Below are 6,861 nucleotides of genomic sequence, written 5' to 3' on the forward strand. Positions count from 1 at the left end.
CCGCCCTTCTCTGGAGACTCAGGGCAGCTTACAATGCGTTAAGCAATAGCCTTCATACATTTTGTATATATTGTAGGGCTTTTGGCCCCCCCTTATACAAAGTCAGCTTATTGCCCCATCTCTTTTTCTTTCTCTGGAGAAGCCAAAAGTTCTTACGGGAACATCAAAAACTGAGGAGAATCTCATGATATGTCTTGTCCTGTATTCCCACCATTGTGACGCCTGTCTTTCAGGGGCTAAAAATTCAGCTTGGTCAGCCTACTGTGGAAACCCCACCAGGGGGTAAAAAACAACTCGAATTGCAGTGGTTCCCTTAATTAAAGGTAAAGGTTCCCCTCGCACATATGTGCTAGTCGTTCCCGACTCTAGGGGGCGGTGCTCATCTCTGTTTCAAAGCTGAAGAGCCAGCGCTGTCCGAAGACGTCTCCATGGTCATCTGGCCAGCATGACTCAACGCTAAAGGTGCACGGAACGCTGTTCCCTTCCCACCAAAGGTGGTCCCTGTTTTTCTACTTGCATTTTTTACCTGCTTTCGAACTGCTAGGTTGGAAGAAGCTGGAATAAATAACGGGAGCTCACCCCATTATGCAGCACTAGGGATTCAAACCGCTGAACTGCCAACCTTTCAATCGACAAGCTCAGCGTCTTAGCCACTGAGCCACCGCATCCCTTGATAAGGAACAGACAAAATCTGACTAGGAAGTTGTGGTAATATTGTAATGTTGATAATATTGTTCTACTAACTAGAGCATACAAAACCTTTGCTAGACCAATTCTCGAATACAGCTCATCTGTCTGGAACCCACACTACATATTGGGCATTAATACAATTGAGCAAGTCCAAAGATATTTCAGGAGAAGAGTCCTCCACTCCTCTGCTTGCAACAGAATACCTTATGCCACCAGACTTCAAATTTTGGGCTTAGACAATTTAGAACTATGCCACCTTTGGTCTGACCTAAGTGTAGTACACAAAACTATCTGCTACAACATCCTACCTATCAATGACTACTTCAGCTTCAACCACAACAGTACATGAGCACACAATAGATACAAACTTAAGGTAAACCGCTCCAAACTCAATTGCAGAAAATACGACTTCAACAACAGAGTGGTCAATGCCTGGAATTCTCTACCTGACTCTGGTTTCTTCCCCAAACCTCCCAAAACTTTAACCTTAGATTGTCTACTGTTGACCTCACCCCATTCCTAAGAGATCTGTAAGGGGCGGGCATAAGTGCACCAGCGTGCCTACCATCCCTGTCCTACTGTTCCCATTTATTCATATCAATTTCCTGTATTCATAATCATGTTGATACTTATATCTGTTACTTTATACATGCTTGACATATAAATAAAAATAAAAATAAATAAGTGCCAAGAAAATTTCCACTGGTGGAGGAAGAGTGTTCTGCCCCAACTACGGACCTCAAAGAATGCAGCACACACAAACTCTATACAAAGCTTATTTTACTCAAATAACTTAGTCTTTATCAACCAAAGGCTGTTAATAACTGTCTTAACAGCCTACCAGAATTCTAAGATAAAGTAATCAGTCTTACTAGAGTTGGCAGAAAGCCCAGAAATAATTTTGCAGAGAATCCAGACACAAAGGAGATTGAACTAAAGTTGTTCCCTACAGCTTGCTGCAACCGGTTCCTCCTTAAATAGACTAAGGGAGTGGCCAATTAGCCCCAAGCCTTACTCTCGAGAAGGCCTCCTCCTGAGGAGCCACTCCTGCCTTTTGGCAGCTCTGCGCACCCATGCATTGAGAAGAGGCTCCTCCTCTTCGTCCTCTTCACTTATGGGAGCTTCTGGAGGTTCTGAGGGCCCTGGCTGAATCCCTGCCTCTGGCACATCTTCTCCAGCCTCCTCTCTGTCCGACTCGAGCGCCAGCTGCACAGGCTGCTGGCACAGCACCACGCCAGCCTCCTCGTTGTCAGAATCAGCTACAATCTGCACAGGCCGCTGATGGGCCACAACAGAGATGGATCAAAGGGACAGGAGGGAAATGAAGCCCACCTGGGATTCATGGCTGAGACACCTGGGGAGGGGACACCCATATTGTATTTAGATATTTGTCAACCTGTTTCAAGTTTGGGGGTCCTTGGTGCTCTGTGAGCTTGGTTGCTTTCTTGCAGACATTTCATTACCCAACTGGGTAACATCACCAGCCTCCACTGTTTGAATGTTGGCATCCATGTTGACAAATTTCAATGGTTAAGCTTCAAGTAGCACTGATTATGTTACCTAGTTGGATAATAAAATGTCTGCCATAAAACAACTAAGCTCAAAAAGTACCAAGGACACTAGAGTTGTCCTCCTCGTCTACCTCCTCCTCCTCCTCCGCAGACTCTACTTCCTTCTGGCATTGATGATGTTACCTAGTTGGGTCCTGAAACGTCTGCAGAGAAACCACCAGAGAGCCTCAAAGACCCCACAGTTCAACCCTCAGCTACAGATATTCTCTATTATTCGAAGCTTAACATCAATTTGTTATAAAATCTATTTAATCTATTGATTTATTATTGCCTCCAGTGTTAAAATTTAAGAGTTTGCCATCCCAAACAAAAGTACTACCATGTTTCCCCGAAAATAAGACAGGGTCTTATTTTCTTTTGAACCCCAAAATAGAGGCTTGGCCTTATTATCGGGGGGGATCTTATTATTTTGGGGGTGCAGGAGGCTCAGGTGGCCTGCGCACTCACAGCCGGGAATCCGGCAGAGACAGAATCCCTTTGTGCACCGCCATCAAGTCCCTCCCCTCCCACGGGGTGTGTGGAGAACGTGAGCACCAAGCTGCGTGAGTGCCTGTCCTCCCCCCCCCCAGCTCACGCGCCTCCCAGGCCTCACCATGTTGATGTGGGCGAAGCTGGTGAGCATCAGGTCCTTGGGCTCATAGCCAATGCCACCAGCACCCACGTGGAAGACACAGCGTGGAAGACACAGCCTGGGCCACCCCTCCCTGCAGGCTCCAGCTGCAGCCGTCACCAGAGTGGGAAGCACACTCCCAGAGCGGCCTCTGCCCTGACTGCAGCAGAGGCAGGGTTTGCGGGAGAGAAAGACTTCTGCGCCCAAACTCTGCCTCTGCGGCTTCCCAACCATAGCGCAGGCTATGTGGACGCGGCGCCTGGGAGTGGGGAAGACAGCAGGCGGGCCGCTACCATGGAGCAGGAGCAGGCACACGAGGTTTACGGTTGGTGCCGCGGGTGGCGAAAGGAGCGGGGGGCACAGGAGTTTGCAGAGATGTGGCTGCCTTGGGAGGGTTGGGGGAGTGAGGGACCTATGTGGGTGGGTGAGAAAGGGGGGCTTATTTTCGGGGGAGGGCGTATATTTAGGCCTACCCCAAAAAACAAAGCTTGGCCTTATTTTCAGGACATGTCTTATTTTCAGGAAAACATGGTAGCAGCTGAGTTTTTTTCCCCCAATGATCCAGCTATTTATTCTGTAATGAATCCCTTATTGTAACTAAAGAAACACCAGGAGTTAAATTGCTTTAGATTAGATGTTCTTTGAATTGTGTTAATCCTTCAGTTTAACATCCTCTTGAGCTGAGAGTAAGCCATTAAGTCTTCGCCCTCCAGGCTTAAAGGATCCTTAACACTTATGGGATTATGAGCCACTGAAACAAGAGGTGCGACTTTCACATCTCTAAACTTAGTTAACAGTGAGCTGCAAATCCAGTGCATGTCTAATTCAAGGGTTACTTTTATGAACAGAAGAGCAATGATGACGTCCCTTTGTTGAAGGACCTTTATGGCTCCAAATCTCGTAAGAAGGAAAATGGTGACATGCAATCTTGAACTTTTTTTGGAAAGTTTGCTGGCGTTCTCTTCAGACAGGAAACCCCATTCATTCCTCTGGACACCTGTCTTTACCATTTCCAAGAAGCTTATTGGGAGGGAAATTGTAAAATGGTGTTTGATCATTTGGAAACTTGAGTTGAAGCTTGGCAAAAGCAACCCATTTAACAAGAGAGAAAAAAAGATGGAAGGGACCCTTGGAGATCTTCTAGTCCAACCCCCTACTCAAGCAGGAGACCCTATGCCATCCCAAAGAAATAGTTCTCCCAATTTGGTGGACGACTCCTCTGTAGCCATGGATGCTTTCAATTCTAATAAAGACCAGGGACCATTCATTCCCCAACTGAATGAGCTCCCACACCCAGCCCTTCCTGAAAACATCACCAGGCCAGACAGAACAGAAATACCCAAAACTCCAAAAGATGTTTATTTTTAGAAAAAAATGTACAATTTTACTTCCTATTATTTATGAAAAAAACCCTCGACTAACATTGTTGTAATGCTTAGTACCACTGCAAACAGTAAAAACAAAATTTTATATATTAAAAAAAATTTACATTTTACAATTTTCTACATGCATGCACAAGGTTTCTCTGCTTTTTTGGGGGTGGGTGGGTGGGAATGTCAGAAAATGGTTTCCTAAATTCGGCGTGTGTGTGTGTGTGTGTGTGTGTGTGTGTTTGAGCTAAGGAGAAAAGTGGCCTCTGCTTCAATAATACTTCCAGTCTGAGAGGGGAGGATGGTCTCTTGAACTCTTTTCTCCTACTAAACAACCAAGTCTTAAAATGACATGAAAATGGCAGTGAAGTTACTTCTCGGAAGCCAGGTCTGGATGTGCTTTCAAATTTAAGAGGATCAAGAGGAGTGCGCTACAAATACAAGACCCCCCCTGCCCCCCCATGAGGGTTAGAAAGTTTCTATTGAGTCTTTGATTTACGACTCATTTAGTGACCGAAAAGTTACAACAGTGCTGCAGAACGACCGTATGACGGTCCCAGCACTTATGACCATTGCAGCACCATGTTCATGTAATCACAATCCAGGTTCTTGGCAACCAATTCACACATACAACAGTTGCAGCATCCTGAGGTCACATGATCCCCATTTGCAACCATCCCAGCCAGCTTCTGACCCAAACAAAATTGATGGGGAAGCTGGAAGGGAAGGTTGCAATTTGCAGTCATGGGATGCCTCCCTTATTTACAAATAGCAATTTGGTGAAAAATTTCATAAAAATTATGTGTGGCCACATGATGCCTCACTTAATGACTTTTTTTTCAATTGTGGTTTTAAGTTGAGGACTACCTGTACTTGTGTTTTTCCAAGTGCTGGGGGAAACTCTTATCCTGTTATCAACTTTTGTCATCCGGCAGCCACCCCAAAATTCCTCTAAACCAGGGTGTCCAACAACCTAAACAACTTTTAAGACTTGTGGACTTCAACTCCCAGAATTCCCCAGCCAGCACAGTTCTAAACCAAGAAGCCACCATCCAAAATCAAGAATGGATCACTGGTGGACCCCATTAAGAATCTCCCTAAGAAACCGATCCCTTCTGTAGCTCCAAGATCTGGGTGCGAACTGCTTCTAAGGCCCTGCAATCCTCTGGATCAAATTAACAGATTAACAGAGTTGGAAGGGACCTTGTAGGTCATCTAGTCCAACCCCCACCCCCACCGAAGCAGGAGACCCTACACCATTTCTAACAGATGGCAGCCCAGTCTCCTCTTGAAAGCTTCCAAGGATGAACTTCCGAAGGCAACTTCTGTTCTATTGGTTGATAGTTCTGTCAGAAAATTTCTCCTTATTTCTAGGTTGAATCTCTCCTTGGTCAGTTTCCACCCATTATTCCTTGTCTGGCCTTCAGGTGCTTTGGAAAATAGCTTGACCCCCCTTCCTCCTCTCTGTGGCAGCCCCACAGAGCCTCACTAGACTAGCCAGGCCCAGTTCCTGCAACCGTTCGTCGCATGTTTTAGTCTCCAGTCCACTCATCATCCTGGTTGCTCTTCTCTGCACTCTTTCTGGAATCTCAACGTCTTTTTTATAGTGTGGTGACCAAAACTGGATGCAGGATTCTAGGTGTGGCCTTACTAAGGCTTTATAGAGTGGTAGTAGGACCTCCCTTGATCTTGATTGTATCCCTCTGTTAATGCATTTTAGGATTGCATTGGCTTTTTTGGCTGCCACTGCACACGGCTGGCTCCTATTTAATTTAAGACTCCAAGAGTGAGGACAATTAACCAGTGGCACAGAAATTACCTTCAGAAATCCTGGGTGCTCCATCACTGGAGGTTTTTAACAAGAGACTGGACAGTCACTTATCTGCAATGGCATAGGGAGGCTGGGCTAGAAGACCTCCAAGTTCCCTTCCAGCATATTCTATTTCATTCAGCAGTGGGTCACAGACACAGCGCTGTTAAAGGCCGCAAAGGTGTAAGACCTCACCTGGTGGGCACCTGCTCAGAAAAACCAAGGCCAGCGTCTGCATAACGACCAAGAGGGACTTTGGAGCCTTTAGCAGATTTGCTATGATATCTATTGGTAGTCCTCGATTTACGACAACAGTGGAGCCCAAAATTTCCATCGCTAAGACTGGGTTAAGTGAGTTGCGGCCGATATTACGACACCTTTGCTACCGTTGTTAAACCAGCCACCACAGTCATTAAATAAATCAAGTGTTCGTTAAGCGAATCTGGCTTCCTCCATTGGTTTTGCTGGTCGGGGGCCAGCTGGGAAGGCCACGAGTGGTGATCAGGACAGCACCGTGGGCAGCGCAACCGACATAAATGCATGCCAGTGGCCCCGCGTCCCAATTCTGATCACACGACCATAGGGATGCTGCCACTGTTGTGTACAAGACGTGAGCCACTTATTACAACTAAACAAATAGTTTTAAGTCGAGGACTACCTGTCCCGGAAACTTCTCTGCGAAGGAGATTGGGCCGGTCTCTCTCAGTTGCTCACTTTGGGGAAATGTTACGGCAGGAATAAAGAAAAGATATAAATATATAAATAGAATGCAAGCTCCGATGTCAGCGTTGATTTATTTTTTTAAAAGGC

Source organism: Pituophis catenifer, unplaced genomic scaffold, assembly GCF_029215685.1.
Source record: "Pituophis catenifer annectens isolate HBS135680 unplaced genomic scaffold, rPitCat1.0.hap2 SCAF_10, whole genome shotgun sequence".
NCBI lineage: Eukaryota > Metazoa > Chordata > Lepidosauria > Squamata > Colubridae > Pituophis > Pituophis catenifer.